Source organism: Amblyomma mixtum, chromosome 4 (genome assembly GCF_055824585.1).
Source record: "Amblyomma mixtum isolate Tamu chromosome 4, ASM5582458v1, whole genome shotgun sequence".
Lineage (NCBI taxonomy): Eukaryota > Metazoa > Arthropoda > Arachnida > Ixodida > Ixodidae > Amblyomma > Amblyomma mixtum.
In genome coordinates this window covers 27865015-27880730 of record NC_143015.1, presented here as the reverse complement: position 1 = coordinate 27880730, position 15716 = coordinate 27865015, and the positions used below count along the sequence as shown (strand labels likewise).

At 52.2% G+C, this 15716-nt stretch overlaps 4 non-coding genes and 1 pseudogene across 4 annotated transcripts; all 5 read left to right on the top strand.

Annotated features, from left to right (window-relative positions):
• Nucleotides 1–2857: 2857 nt before the first annotated feature.
• Nucleotides 2858–3905, top strand: LOC149346011 (uncharacterized; annotated as a pseudogene).
• A 525-nt stretch (nt 3906–4430) lies between these two features.
• TRNAI-AAU (transfer RNA isoleucine (anticodon AAU)) lies at nt 4431–4504 on the top strand. The gene has a single exon. It is a non-coding gene; the product is annotated as a tRNA-Ile (tRNA).
• Nucleotides 4505–4873: 369 nt separating this feature from the next.
• Nucleotides 4874–4947, top strand: TRNAI-AAU (transfer RNA isoleucine (anticodon AAU)). Its single transcript has one exon. It is a non-coding gene; the product is annotated as a tRNA-Ile (tRNA).
• A 7962-nt stretch (nt 4948–12909) lies between these two features.
• On the top strand, nt 12910–12983 carry TRNAI-AAU (transfer RNA isoleucine (anticodon AAU)). The gene has a single exon. It is a non-coding gene; the product is annotated as a tRNA-Ile (tRNA).
• Nucleotides 12984–13353: 370 nt separating this feature from the next.
• On the top strand, nt 13354–13427 carry TRNAI-AAU (transfer RNA isoleucine (anticodon AAU)). Its single transcript has one exon. It is a non-coding gene; the product is annotated as a tRNA-Ile (tRNA).
• The last annotated feature ends 2289 nt before the right edge of the window (nt 13428–15716 follow it).

Here is a 15716-nt window from a genome sequence, read left to right as displayed (position 1 = left end):
TTCTCTAAGGTCTTTGACCGTGTCCCACATCAACGTCTGATGTTTAAACTCTCATCCCTCTCACTTGACCCCTTGGTACTATCATGGATTTCCTCCTTCCTTTCAGACCGCACTCAGTTCACTGTTATTGGCGACCATCGCTCAAAAAACTCCAATGTCATTTCAGGCGTACCACAAGGCTCTGTCCTCGGTCCACTTTTGTTTTTAGTCTTTATAATCGACCTCCCTACAGGCATTTCATCCACAATCCGCCTTTTCGCTGACGATTGTGTACTTTATCGTCGCATCACTAATACATCTGACCAGTTGCTCCTGCAGAAATACCTCAACACAGTAGAAACCTGGTACGCCACCTGGCTGATGAAACTGAATGTGTCCAAGTGTAAGAGCATGCAAGTCTCCCGAAAACGCTCCAATCTTGATTATTCATACTCATTGAACTCCATGATCATTTCACGTGTAGAATCATACCGATATCTGGGAGTTATCACAGACAAACTGAACTGGTCGGAGCATATCACGAAAATTGTGGCGGACACATCTAAAACTCTTGGCTTCATCAGGCGTTCTCTCTCTTTATCCCCCAGTAACATTCGTAAGCTCGCATATGAAGTATACATTAGACCTAAACTTGAATATGCCTGCGCAATATGGAGCCCTCATCAACAATACTTAATTGACTTACTAGAAAGCATCCAGAATCGTGCAGCTCGCTTCATCTGCTCAAAATATGATACACGGATCAGCGTTAGTGCCATCAAATCATCCATTGATCTCGACTCGTTAACTCATCGAAGGAAGACATTACGGCTGAGTTTATTTCATAATCTATATTACAACCGCTCTGACCTGCGAACCTCCCTTCTGGTACCACCTGTACGAACGTCCCGTCGGCTCTTCAATTCCCTGAGCGTGCAGCGTATTACTGGTTCCACAAATGCTTTTAATAAATCATTCTTGCCCTTGGCTATTGATGAATGGAATTCTCTTCCCGAAAATATTGTCCATGAGCGTGACAACTCAAAATTCAGGCAGTTAACATCCGCCCATTTTTCTAAATAAACTGATGTGCAGCAATAGGATTTCATTTTTCTTTTGCGTTACTTTTCTCTAATACACTGCATTTTTTTGTTCAGTACCCGATTGCTTTTCCTTTTTGTGTGTGAATATACTGTTTTGTTGTTTGTTAAATGTATGCGCACCATGACTGCCTGTGTAATTTCCTTTTCCTTTTTGTGTGTGAATATACTGTTTTGTTGTTTGTTAAAGTATGCGGACCATAACTGCCTGTGTAATTTTCGTCCGTTTGTTTTCCCTATATTTCAAAATGCACGGATCATAGAAATGCACGTACATCACCATGCCTCGTTGTGTTTTTTTGTCTGTATAAATATGACCATGGCCATAATTTCTTGTCCCCCCCCCCTTATGTAATGCCCAAACCAGGGCCCTTAAGGGATAATAAATGATGATGATGATGATGAAACGCTGTGAGTTTGGAGCCTGAAAAAGTGGCAGACGAAATAAGAATAACCAAAAGTGAACTTGAGGTGATAGACAATGAAAGATATAAGGCACCTATGATTCGTGCACGAGGCGAACGATTATAGCTTGGGGAAGCACCGAATAAACGCACTCTTACTGACGAGAAGAGGTATGCATCAAAAAATGAAATCAAACAGATCCGCTATAAGAACGAGGTGACGAGTGAGCATAAAAAGATAGAGCAGGCATTCGTGGAATATTATCGCGAGTTGTTTAGCAACGTTAATCGTGTCAGCGACACTTTCATCACAGAATTCATGACTGGTATGCCAAAGATAGCAGATGACGTCAGAGACAGTCTTGAGGAAGAGAGAAGTGTCCGCGAAATCGAGGCCGCTATCGGCGAACTGCCGGCAGGAAAGTCCCCTGGACCAGATGGCTTAGGAGCCACATTTTACAAAGCGTTCGCCCATCAACTAGCATATATGTTGCATCGCGTTATCAATCAGGCGTATAAAACAAGGCGGGTGCACCGTCCTTCAGAGCTGCTCATATCGTCTTGATTCCTAAGACGGATGATCGTGACATGCTGCTGTCAGTAGGTTCATACAGGCCTATCAGCCTTACGAACACCGATTACAAAGTGTTTATGAAAGTGCTCGCGAAGCTGGTGCAAGGTGTGATCAAGCAATTAGTTACGCCACATCAAACATGCGGCATCAAAGGTCGAACAATCTGCACGAACACTCACGTAGCCACAAATGTGTTAGAATGCTGCGACGACATGGACGGCCAAGTTGCCATGTTGCAACTCGATTTGGCGAAAGCTTTCGACAGGGTGTCACACGAAGTCCTCTTCTGCATATTGAAGAATGCAAATGTAGGCAGCACAATTTTAGACGGTGTAATGATGGCCTATCGCGATTGTTGTACCAAGCGCATAATAAATAAGTCACTAACGGAAAGGGTTCCAGTGCAATCTTCAGTAAGACAAGGATGTCCACTGTCTCCTCTTCTGTTTGCTATATATGTCGAACCCTTTTGTTTAGCAGTGATTCATCAAACAGCAATACGAGGTTTCAGAATGCATTCTACTGAGGTAAAACTGTTGGCGCACGCTGACGACATAGCCGTATTTTGTCAAGATCGCGAGAGTGTGTTGGAAGTGGTCAACCTCGCTAAGGCTTTCTGTAAGCTGACGGGCTCAGAGATAAACTGTGAAAAAAGTGTTGGTATATGGCATGGTAACTGGGACATCAAGCCAGAAAGGTTTGCTTGTACGACATGGACAGGCACACCTACGACGTATCTTGGTGTGCCGTTCGAGCACTATCAGGAACCCGCAAGGTACTGGAGTGATGCAACGGAGAGAATGAAGGAGAGGACGGGAAACTGGCAGGGTCGCGGCCTTTCAATGTTTGCACGTGCCTCTGCTTGCAATTTGTTCTTGATAGCCAAAGTTTGGTATGTGTTGCAAGTGCCGTGTATGTCCCGTGCAAATGTGCAGAAAATGCATCGGGTTTTTGCTGTGTTCATATGGGGCTCAACTTCGGAGAGGGTGTGTCGTACCAACCTTTTCCGCTCAGTCCGCGGTGGAGGCCTGGGTCTTTCTCATTTGTTTATTAGGCAGATTGTGCCACGTTTCTTTTTTCTGCGCGATCAAAGCCACAGTTCTTTGCGCACAGTCATACAAGTTCGACTTGCGAAAGCGCTTCCTGAATTTATTGTGACTACAAGTGATATAAGATGTCGCCGTGTGACTGGTTACTTCCATGAAATTGTTGTTTCCCTCTGCATGTTGCATTCAAGGTTTTCAATGGACTATCTCTGCTCTGTTACAAAAAACCAACTGTATGCAGACTTAATTGAAAATCTACTGCCGACACCGATGTACAGGTCTGTTTACTGTGCGGGCCCAGGAAAGGACGTTTTAAAACGGGTAAAAAAAATGCCGGTAAGACCTTCAGTCAAATCATTTTTCTTTAAGCTGCACACGAACACACTACCCGTAAAAGCATGGCTAGATCAGAAAGGGGTACTTGTACCCTGGATAATTAACTACTTACTCTGCAAAAAGCCAGAAACTATTGAACACGTATTTATTGACTGCTGGGACCCTATATTCCATTGGGACATACTGTAGCGAACTTTAAGGAAACAGCTGCCTATAACGCCATACGGGATCCAGTTTCTCCCAGTCAAGTGTGATGAAGGCATTCCCTTTGATATGTTTATGCATTGGGCCCTCACAGTCTCTGGCAAATCAGAATGGCAGTCCGCCATGCAGATGTTAATGTTCGGTCTGTACGCGAAAATTTTATTCAGCATATGGTATACATGAGAGAAGTCTATCAGTGTTACCCGAGCCCCCTGAGTGGATCAATGTATTTGATGGAATGGAGTGTCTGAAGAAATTTTGACTGTATTCCGCCAACCGAAGTCACACTGGTGTGTTTTGTCTGTATATTGAGTGTCATGATACCGGTAATAAAGAAAAAAAAAGCCTGCTAGCTCAGTTGGTTAGAGCGTCGTGCTAATAACGCGAACGTCGTAGGTTCAATCGCTGCGCAGGCCACGTTGTATTTTTTTTCTCCTGCTCTCAACGCAGTTTAACGCCGATGGTGCTGGCACTGCACCTTTTACCTGAGTGGTCCACGCAGCCGTAGTGTGTGCATAGCAGAAACACGAATGGCATGGGTTACCTTGATACCTGGAATAGTTCTGGCCTGCTAGGTCAGTTTGTTAGAGCGTCGTGCTAATAACGCGAAGGTCGTAGGTTCAATCCCTGCGCAGGCCACGTTGCATTTTTTTTCTCCTGCTTTTAACACAGTTTAACGTCGATGGTGCAGGCACTGCCCCTTTTACCTGAGTGGTCCACGCAGCCGTACTGTGTGCATAGCAGAAACACGAATGGCATGAGTTACCTTGATTCCTGGAATAGTTCTGGCCTGCTAGCTCAGTTGGTTAGAGCGTCGTGCTAATAACGCGAAGGTCGTAGGTTCAATCCCTGCGCAGGCCACGATGCATTTTTTTTCTCCTGCTCTCAATGCAGTTTAACGTCGATGGTGCAGGCACTGCTCCTTTTACCTGAGTGGTCCACGCAGCCGTAGTGTGTCCATAGCAGAAACTCGAATGGCATGGGTTACCTTGATTACTGGAATAGTTCTGGCCTGCTAGCTATGTTTGTTAAAGCGTCGTGCTAATAACGCGAAGGTCGTAGGTTCAATCCCTGCGCAGGCCACGTTGCATTTTTTTCTCCTGCTTTTAACACAGTTTAACGTCGATGGTGCAGGCACTGCCCCTTTTACCTGAGTGGTCCACGCAGCCGTACTGTGTGCATAGCAGAAACACGAATGGCATGAGTTACCTTGATTCCTGGAATAGTTCTGGCCTGCTAGCTCAGTTGGTTAGAGCGTCGTGCTAATAACGCGAAGGTCGTAGGTTCAATCCCTGCGCAGGCCACGATGCATTTTTTTTCTCCTGCTCTCAATGCAGTTTAACGTCGATGGTGCAGGCACTTTCCTTTTACCTGAGTGGTCCACGCAGCCGTAGTGTGTCCATAGCAGAAACTCGAATGACATGGGTTACCTTGATTCCTGGAATAGTTCTGGCCTGCTAGCTATGTTTGTTAAAGCGTCGTGCTAATAACGCGAAGGTCGTAGGTTCAATCCCTGCGCAGTCCACGTTGTATTTTTTTTCTCCTGCTCTCAACGCAGTTTAACGTCGATGGTGCAGGTACTTCCTTTTACCTCAGTGGTCCACGCAGCCGTAGTGTGTGCATAGCAGAAACACGAATGGCATGGGTTACCTTCATTCCTAGAATAGTTTGTGGGGATACACATGAATCCCCTGCCCCATTGTAACGGCCGCGCGTAATTATCACGCGATGCTATGCGCGCGCCGTTCGGGAGGTTTTGCGAGTGAGGGCACTCTCGCTACTCCCGCTTCCTTTCGCTCCCCGCCGCGGCGCCGCCGCGGAGACTTTCCCTCTTTCCCCTCTTACAACGGAGAGACCTCCTCTCCACAGCCCGGGAGGAGACGCGTTTCTCCCGAGGCTCGCTTGTCTTCTGGCGGGAGCCGTGCACACGCACGGATGAGAGACCTGCCACGGAGACCGCTGCCCTTATCGCCCGGCCACCGCGTGTGACTTGACCGCCGCGGGCCGTGAGCGAGGAACCACGCGAGGTGAGCGGAACCTTCTTCCCCCACATTTTTGCGTGCGTTCTTTCCTTTGTGTTTTTCACCCCCGTACGCGAGCGGAACCCTCTCCCTCGTTACGGCGGTTATATTGTTGCTGCTGCACTGTATTGCTCGGGAGCAATAAACGCTCCTCCGAGTAGCATACTCGTGTTTGTCCCCTCTGGCCCGAACCCGCCGTGGTTGCGACACACCGCACCGCGGGTTGGGGGTCACAGCTCTGACTGCTAGGGCTGTCACGCTGGTGCTAGAGAGCGACAACTGCTTCTAGCCCTTTGAGCGTTATCACAAAAATAAACCCCCATATTTTTGCGCCCAACATGGGGCCAGAGGGGTGACAAACCGAGTGTCTGTGTGAGCGACTGCCGACACACAGACTAGCCATGGCGGCGAGCGGGATTGACATCCAGTCCCTGCTGTGGTTCTCCAATACGGCTTCTCAGCAGCAACATCTTGGCACGGCGCTAACAACTACTGCAGGTGTGTTCCCAGAGGCTGACGCTAGCCCCTGTGATCTTATATCGTTTGAGCCGAGCGGTGATTCACACGACACACCGGCTCAGACGAGCGGCGACGCTAGGCACTTCTCGCCAAGCGTTATGCCGCCAGGTAGGGAGAGCATGGCGCGACATGTGCAATCTTGCTCATCCCAGGGGGCCCCTCAGCCAGAACTACCTGGCCAGGCCCAAGAGGCTGTGTTTCGCATCGCCTTGCGCCTCATAGAGAGCCTCACGGGTATCGTGCAGAACAACCTGCAAACACCCGCTCCAGCGGCGAGTCCGAGGTTAAGGGTGGACCTTCCCAGCTACGGCGGCTATCGCGATTTTGTCAGTGCCAACGAGTACCTTGAGCGCATGCTGACCTACCAGCAGGCGACAGGGCTTTCCGATGGCGAGATTCTGGCGCGTGTCGTGCCAATCTCACTGACTGATCAGGCTGCCTTACTGGCGATCGGTTTGGCACAATGGAGGAGTTCCGAGCGAGGTTTCGCGAGGAGTTCTTGCCCGCAGATTACGACCGTCGTCTGCGGCGCGAGTTGGAGCTGCGTACTCAGCATCCGGACGAATCCTTGCTTGAGTACGTGAGGGCGATGGACGAATTAAGTCTATCGTTTTGCAGACCCCCTCAGCTTCGAACGGCGAGAAGGTAGAGCGTGTCACGCGACAAGCGCACCCTACCTTCGCAGCCTACCTACGAGGCGTACCGTTCAGGGACTTGGACGAACTCGCCTCGGCAGCCAAGCGCATACAGGCGGACATACTCGCATCCCGCGCGTATCGGCCACCCCCGCCAGCGTCGCAGGCACTTGAGCCGCGATGCGCCTGGAACGGAGACACTTTTCGAAACCGTTCCCAGGGAGCCGAGATGGTTGCATTAAGTGACGGGCAAATGAGAAACGGTTGGGAACTATAAGACCGAGCTCTCGACCCGTACACGTATGCTATGCGGTCAGCACACGCTGCGCGTGGCCAAGGTATGCAGAATCGGGGCCGACATACCGACCCGAGGACGCTAGACCAAAGGGCATCTGCAACGGTTCACCCGGCAGGGAGGAACGGTCAACCGGCGCGAGGCGACAACTTCCCCGCCCGGCAATGGCCGAATACCCTCTGCTACCGGTGCAACCAACGAGGGCACTACGCCCGGGAGTGCAGACCCCCCGTGAACCGAGAGCACGTGCTTTCGGGAAACGAACGCAGCCGCCGGTGAGCAACGCTTCGCAACCGGCGGCGGCATCAACAGCGGTGCTCAGTGAGTCACACGAACTCCTAGCTCCGTTGGCTTGTCGTTTGGAACCACCCAGCGACACGCCAGTACCGCTTATTGAGCTTACAGTGGCACAACGTAAGTTCATGGCATTGCAAGACACAGGAGCGAGCGCATCCCTGTTTGGCTACGAGGTGTGTGAGCATCTCCGTCGGAACGGACTCCGACTGCGAGCGAGCAACCTCACGTTCCGATTAGCCAGCGGCACTGCACACGCGAGCGGTGCCGCGCGGCTTGTGCGGTGGGAGAAACGAGTGAGGCGCCAGCGCTTCGCTCACCTCCCCGACCTATCGTTTCCAATTATTCTTGGTAGAGACTTCCTCGCCAAGACGGGCATTGTTATTGACGTCTGCAACGGAGGATATAGTGAGCGAGCATGTGGCACCCTGAACCCTTTCGTTCAACCCCAAAAAGCGTCGAAAGCACATTCGCTTTCCGATGCTTCGCGCGCAGCCGTACGCAACGATCGCCCGAAAAAGAGCCTCGAAACGCCTTCGGCCCGGCTGAACCACCAGCCTGTCGACCGGAAGGGAACCTCCCTCCTCCCGCGCGACCCCCTGTCCCCCCTGCGGTTGCACTTCGCGCCGCGGCGGCATGCAGGCCTCCCCACCCGCTGCTGGACAACTCAGACAGCTTGTGGGGGAGGAAAAAGCGCGTTTGTCTCTGCTCCTAAACGAGTACGACGCAGTATTCACGGAGCGGCCTGGCTGCACTACGCTGGTTAGGCACAAAATTGAGACAGGCGACGCTGTTCCATGGAAGTGCAATCCTCGGCCAGTCAGCTTGGCTAAGAGGAAAGCGCTCGATAACGCACTGGACGAGCTTCTCGATACAGGCGTTGTGGAACGATCAAACAGCCCCTGGAGGTTTCCAGTGGAGCTGGTGCCCAAAAAGGATGGAACAACCCGCCTTTGTGTGGATTATCGACGCCTGACAGAGGTGACACGGAAGGACGCATACCCACTTCCGAGCATTCCCTCGATAGTGTCCAATGTTTGTGGAGCGAAGTACTTCACTACGCTCGATGCTAGCAGAGGATACTTTCAGGTGGAGATGACCCCCAGTGATCGAGAGAAAACTGCCTTCACTTGTCACAGGGGACTTTTCCAGTTTACCCGAATGCCGTTTGGCCTGGTCGGAGCGCCCGCGACTTACCAGCGTCTGATGGACCGTGTCCTAGGCCATGCAAGGTGGCACCACGCTCTTGCTTACCTGGATGACATTGTCGGGTATTCGGAAACCTTTGATGAGCACTTACGCCATCTCAGGGATGTACTGGAAAGGCTGAGGTCTGCGGGAATCACTCTGAACCCGAACAAGACCCGGATAGCGGCGACCCGAATAACACTGTTGGGGTTTACGCTAGACAAAGGACGCCTTCTGCCGTGCGAAGACAAGCTGCGGGCTATTTTGCAGTTCCCGTCGCCGGCAGATATAGGCGGACTAAGACGCTTTCTGGGGCTGGTGAACTTTTATCGACAGTTTATCCCAGATTGCGCAGCTCTGCAAGCCCCCTTAACAACACTGTTAAAGAAAGGTGTGAAGTGGCATTGGGGTCCCGAGCAAGAGGCGGCACTACGCCATCTCACTTGCGCGCTCGCGGAAACCACAGAGCTAAGGCTGCCTGACCTGAACAGGGAATTTGTGATCCACACGGACGCTTGTGACCTGGGCTTAGGAGCAGTCCTGCTTCAAGAGCACGGAGGTAGCCTGAGACCGGTGGCGTTCGCCAGCCGCTCATTAACTCCCGCAGACAGAAACTATTCCGTGACAGAAAAATAATGTCTCGCGATTATCTTCGCTCTGCGGAAGTTCGCCTACTATGTCGATGGAGTCGCTTTCGTGATTGAGACTGATCACATGGCACTCACTTCGCTGAGACGCCTAGGCGAGCCGTCCGGACGCCTAGCGCGATGGGCGCTACTCCTCCAGCGTTACGACTTTACCGTGCGCTACAGGGGGGGCAAGAACAACGTGGTGGCGGACGCACTTTCGCGCGCGCCCGTTGACACCTTGGGAAGTAACAACAATGCCAACTCCGCCGCGCCCGACAGCCAGAGCAGCGCGACTGCCGCGCAGCTCACACAACGCGCCGAGGAAAGGGGCACCCCGCCTTCCCAGGGCGAAAGCGTCAACCACTTTGAAGGCATCAGTTCAGTGGTGAGCGTATTCAGCAGAAAGGAGCTGTTGGAGGCACAGCGGGAGGATCCATTTTGTCGAAAAGTGTTCGACGGGCTCAGGGAGCTGGGCGGCGCGGCCGCGGCGCACATGGAGGCAACTGGTATTGTTGTCCGTGCGGGGCGCTCGAACACAGCTGGTAATGCTGTGAGCGCGATGGATTCCTATCTGCTCGACTCCGATGGCATCCTGCTGAGATATATCCCCTCCGAGAAGGATACACACGAGTCCTTCAAGGTGGTGATCCCACGCACGTTGAGAGGAGCACTTTTACGCTACTTTCATGACGCGTGCATCGCTGGGAATGCGAGTGGCCCTAAGACTTACCTCAAGTTGTGCCGCCTCGCTACCTGGCCTGGCATGAAGCGGGATGCGATACGCTACGCCCGCTCGTGCGACGTGTGCCAAAGGGTCAAGCCACGTGGTGGACGCCCACCTGGGCTCATGCAGCTGATCAATAGCCAGGGTCCTTGACAAATTGCGGCTTGTGACGTCATGGGACCTTACCCCAGGACTCCGAGTGGAAAACAATATCTGCTCGTTGTCACAGACCATTTCAGCAAATGGGTGGAACTGTTCCCACTTCGAAAGCTGACGGCACGCGTAATCATGGGGAAGCTGATCGAGGTGTTCACACGATTCGGCTACCCCGGGCAGTTGATAACGGACAATGCATCGTACTTCACTGCCAAACTTTTCGTGGACTCCTGTGCGGTCCTTGGCATTAAGCACAGGAGAACAACCACGTACCACGCCCAGGCGAATCCCACGGAACGCGTGAACCGCAACATCAAGCACATGCTCGTTGCATTTGCGGAGACGCACATCGACTGGGACACCTGTCTCCCCGATATTGGGTTTGCTCTCAGGTCGACCGTGAACCGCTCGACTGGGTACACACCTGCCGCTCTCAACCTTGGCAGGGAGCTGCCGAACCCGTTAGAACTTACTCTGCAGGTTCGCAGCAACACCCCGATTGCTTGGTCGGCACGCGCCGACTATGCGACCGGGCTGCGCGCGAGCATGACGGAGGCTTTGGACAAAGCAGGCTGGAATCTGAGCACTGCTCGGGCCCAGCAGAAAGCGCAGTATGACCGCTCTCATCGGGAAATTCACTACAAACCGGGTGACCTGGTGTTGAGGCGCAGTCACGTTCTGAGCGATGCCAGTCTTCTGCTTCTCTGGCGCCGAAATGGACGGGACCATATGTAGTTCGGGAGAAACTTTCCTCTCTCGTCTACAGGCTGGCGGACTTGACGCTAAGACCGACCGGCGGGCTAGTGCATGTCTGTGATCTCAAACCCTACTTTGACAGAGGGAACGAGTGGCCTGTGGAGAACACCCTCCCCCGCCAGCAGGCAGCCGCAACGAGACGCAAGGCTCGACAACAGAGCCCTGCGCCTCGTTACAACTTGCGCCCACGGCAGAACCAACTCTGACCAACGCGCAGGGAGTAATTTCTCCTGCTTAATATGGACGGAACACCCCTTCCATATTTCGCACCACGGCTTCTGGAGCAAGCACACGCTTTCTCGTCGGAAACGACCGAGCGGGGTTAGACTAGCTCAAAAAAAAAGTGTAAATCTGGAAAGTAACTAGAAAGAAAAGACAGCCTTGCAGCCGCAGGCCAGCCTTTACAGCGAACACCGAGAGCCAGGCCGTTTGGAGGGCGGCCGCATTCCAAAACCAAGATCCCGCTGCCACCATAGAGCAACCATGCCGAAAAAAAACAGCTTCCGGTCGGCCGCGGGACGAGTGAGCGAGAATTCGGAGAAACCGGGGCCTGTGTCTACCACGGCGAAAACTGCAGCAGAGAGGCCGCCTTGGAGTCCCCCTGTCCCCGCGGCAGCGGCTTCGCCAGCAAGAGAAGCTTGGTGCCCCGCTGGGCCCGCCTCGCAAGTCCTCTCCGGCAGAGGGAAAATGGGTCGGCGCGCCTTTGTCACCCCCCAACGAGAGGAAAAGAGGGCGAGCCAAGAGCAAGCGGTTCATCCAGCTGAGTGGGGGCCTGCCGTACGCTACGACACGGTGCGTAATTGCCCTGAGCCTGCCTGCCGCCCGCGCGTCCCGGCAAAGCTGCCCTGGCCGACTCACGGGACCTGCAGTCATCGACCCCCTTCAACCCTGGGCTCCACGGTCGTCCGTGGCGGTCATCCACACTGCCTTCCTGCCCTGGCGTCCACTGCCTTCGACGACGGCACTGCTGGCTGTGAGCTGAATCTTTTCTTAATTGGTTTTAAAGTTAAACGGTGTTTCGCAGGCCCCACTCGGTATACCCTTTTGTGTGAACGCGGTCACTTTCGGCCGTAGGGCAGTTTTAAGGAGGGGGGGATGTGGGGATACACATGAATCCCCTGCCCCATTGTAACGGCCGCGCGTAATTATCCCGCGATGCTATGCGCGCGCCGTTCGGGAGGTTTTGCGCGGGAGGGCACTCTCGCCACCCCCGCTTCCTTTCGCTCCCCGCCGCGACGCCGCCGCAGAGACTTTCCCTCTTTCCCCTCTTACAACGGAGAGACCTCCTCTCCACAGCCCGGGAGGAGACGCGTTTCTCCCAAGGCTCGCTTGTCTTCTGGCGGGAGCCGTGCACACGCACGGATCAGAGATCTGCCACGGAGACCGCTGCCCTTATCGCCCGGCCACCGCGTGTGACTTGACCGCCGCGGGCCGTGAGCGAGGAACCACGCGAGGTGAGCGGAACCTTCTTCCCCCACATTTTTGCGTGCGTTCTTTCCTTTGTGTTTTTCACCCCCGTACGCGAGCGGAACCCTCTCCCTCGTTACGGCGGTTGTATTGTTGCTGCTGCACTGTATTGCTCGGGAGCAATAAACGCTCCTCCGAGTAGCATACTCGTGTTTGTCCCCTCTGGCCCGAACCCGCCGTGGTTGCGACACACCGCACCGCGGGTTGGGGGTCACAGCTCTGACTGCTAGGGCTGTCACGCTGGTGCTAGAGAGCGACAACTGCTTCTAGCCCTTTGAGCGTTATCAAAAGAATAAAGCCCCATAAGTTCTGGCCTGCTAGCTCAGCTGATTAGAGCATCGTGCTAATAACGCGAAGGTCATAGGTTCAATCCCTGCGCAGGCCACGTTGCATTTTTTTCTCCTGCTCTCAACGCAGTTTAACGTCGATGGTGCAGGCACTGCCCCTTTTACCTCAGTGGTCCACTTTCCTTCATTCCTGGAATAGTTCTGGCCTGCTAGCTCAGTTTGTTAGAGCGTTGTGCTAATAACGCGAAGGTCGTAGGTTCAATCCCTGCGCAGGCCACATTGCATTTTTAGTTCTGGCCTGCTAGCTCAGTTGGTTAGAGCGTTGTGCTAATAACGCGAAGGTCGTAGGTTCAATCCCTGCGCAGGCCACATTGCATTTTTTTTCTCCTGCTCTCAACGTAGTTTAACGTCGATGGTGCAGGTACTGCTTCTTTTACCTCAGTGGTCCACGCAGCCGTAGTCTGTGCATAGCAGAAACACGAATGGCATGGGTTACCTTCATTCCTGGAATAGTTCTGGCCTGCTAGCTCAGTTTGTTAGAGCGTTGTGCTAATAACGCGAAGGTCGTAGGTTCAATCCCTGCGCAGGCCACGTTGTATTTTTCTTCTCCTGCTCTCAACGCAGTTTAACGTCGATGGCGCAGGCACTGCCACTTTTACCTGAGTGGTGAACGAAGCCGTAGTGTGTGCATAGGAGAAACACGAATGGCATGGGTTACCTTGATTCCTGGAATAGTTCTGGCCTGCTAGCTCAGTTGGTTAGAGCGTCGTGCTAATAACGCGAAGGTCGTAGGTTCAATTCCTGCGCAGGCCACGTTGTATTTTTCTTCTCCTGCTCTCAACGCAGTTTAACGTCGATGGCGCAGGCACTGCCACTTTTACCTGAGTGGTGAGCGAAGCCGTAGTGTGTGCATAGGAGAAACACGAATGGCATGGGTTACCTTGATTCCTGGAATAGTTCTGGCCTGCTAGCTCAGGGAGGAGGCGGCGAAAGGAGCCGTGGAAGTTGGCAAGGATGCCGGGACGACCGACGCATCAGGGCCTCCCAGCGGAGACATTATTGGACCCGGCAACCAAAGGAAGCCACTCGAAGAGGAAGAATTACCTTCGAGTCAGGCGAGCACGTCGGCAGACGGGGAGAACGTCTTGGCAACTAAGGACGCCGAGGTACATAGGTACATCTGCTGGCAGCGTCCTTTTTGTAAAGAAGTTGCCGGGTCTTGTCGTGCAAGCTCATTTCTCGTGTCCGTCAGGTCGCTGTGTCGCTATCGATTTTACATATAAGAACATTGAGTGGCGAATTGTCTGTGTGTACGCACCAAATGTTACGGACGAAAGGGCTGCGTTTTTTCAAAGTGTTGAACAGCGTCTTTGTTCCGAGAAACAGCTTATCATCATGGGCGACTTCAACTGCGTCCTAAGTGGCTGCGATAAGACCAGTGCAAGGGTGTTCAGGTACGCAAGTACGAAGATACTGTCGCAAATCATAGATAAATGGAACCTTGAGGATGTGGCAGAGTGTTTGCAAGGCGCATGCGGCGTGAAGTACACACACTTTCAGAGGACAAGCCATGCTCGGCTGGACCGCATTTATGTATCGCTGGATGTGATTCCAAAATGTAACAGTTACCATGTAGTGCCGGTGGCTTTTTCGGACCACTGTTTAGTAGTATGTGGGATAGGATTGAAAAAACGGGGCAGTGCTTTTAGTTGGGATATGTGGAAAATAAATAACAAGCTAATTAAGGACGATGAATTTAGCTGTGCAGTAATTGAAGAAATAAGCAAAATAGAGCCTAGTAGTGAACTGAGAATATGGCAACAGTGGGAACTTTGCAAAGAACAGGTTAAAATTAAAGCAGTCGAACGATCTAGTGCCATTGCGTACGAAGAGAATCTAAACGAACGCAATCTAAGATGTATGCTTGCAAAACTGCTAGAAAAGGAAAGTGAAGCGCCTGGTAAATGGATCGATGACATTAGGAAAATAAAGCAGAAAATTCAACTAATAGAAGAGGACCGTTATCGTGGAGCGTTGGTGCGGGCCAGAGCGGAAGATATAGCAGCAGGGGAGACGCCGTCCAAACGAGCGTTGGGAATTGAAAAGGCTCATGCTCGGCGAAATCACATTGATAGCATAGAATGGGGTGGCATCTTATCAGACGAAAACGAACATATACAGCGTGCGTTTTTTGAGTACTATGAGGCGCTCTTCGCATTACAGGATGCAGACATAAATACGTTTAAGAACAGGTTTCTTGGGGCACTGCCGCGACTCAGCGACGAGCAGAAAGACGTTTTAGAGCAGGCAATAAACGAATCAGAGGTAGAAATGGCAATAGACAATTTAAATTCTGGGAGATCACCAGGACCAGACGGGTTAAGCGCGGCGTTTTACAAATCATTTAAGAGCAGAATCGCGCCAGTGTTGAAGACGGTCTTTAATGAAGCTTACGACGTACGTGAATTGCCACCGTTTTATGCTAAATCACATACTGTCCTAATTCCGAAAACGGATGAAGCTGACAAGTTACGACACGTAACAGGGTACAGGCCAATTGCTCTCACAAATGTCGATTATAAAATTTATATGAAGGTGTTTGCGCAAAGGTTACAGAGTGTAATCCAGGAAATTGTTGGCCCCCACCAAACGTGCGGGATAAAAGGCCGGTCTATTCTTTCCAACATACACAAAGCAAGATGTGTGCTCGAGTGCTGTGATTTTACAAATAGTCGCGTTGCCATCTTGCAGCTTGATCTCGAAAAGGCGTTCGACTGTGTCGCGCATAAAATTTTGCTGTGCATACTTGATTGTGTGAATGTTGGGTATGTTATCCGGGAGGGAGTCGCCTTGGCGTATCGGAACTGTACGACGAGATTGATTGTTAACCAGTGTCTGGGGGCCCCCATTCGTGTGCAGCGTTCGGTACGTCAAGGCTGCCCCCTCAGCCCTCTTCTGTTTGCTATCTACATCGAGACTTTGTGTTTAGACATCATTGAAAACGAAAGAATCACTGGTTTTCGGCTGCAAGCTGCGGAGGTGAAGCTGCTGGCATATGCGGATGATTTAGCGGTTTTTTCCGTTAATCGAGAAGGTGTAACA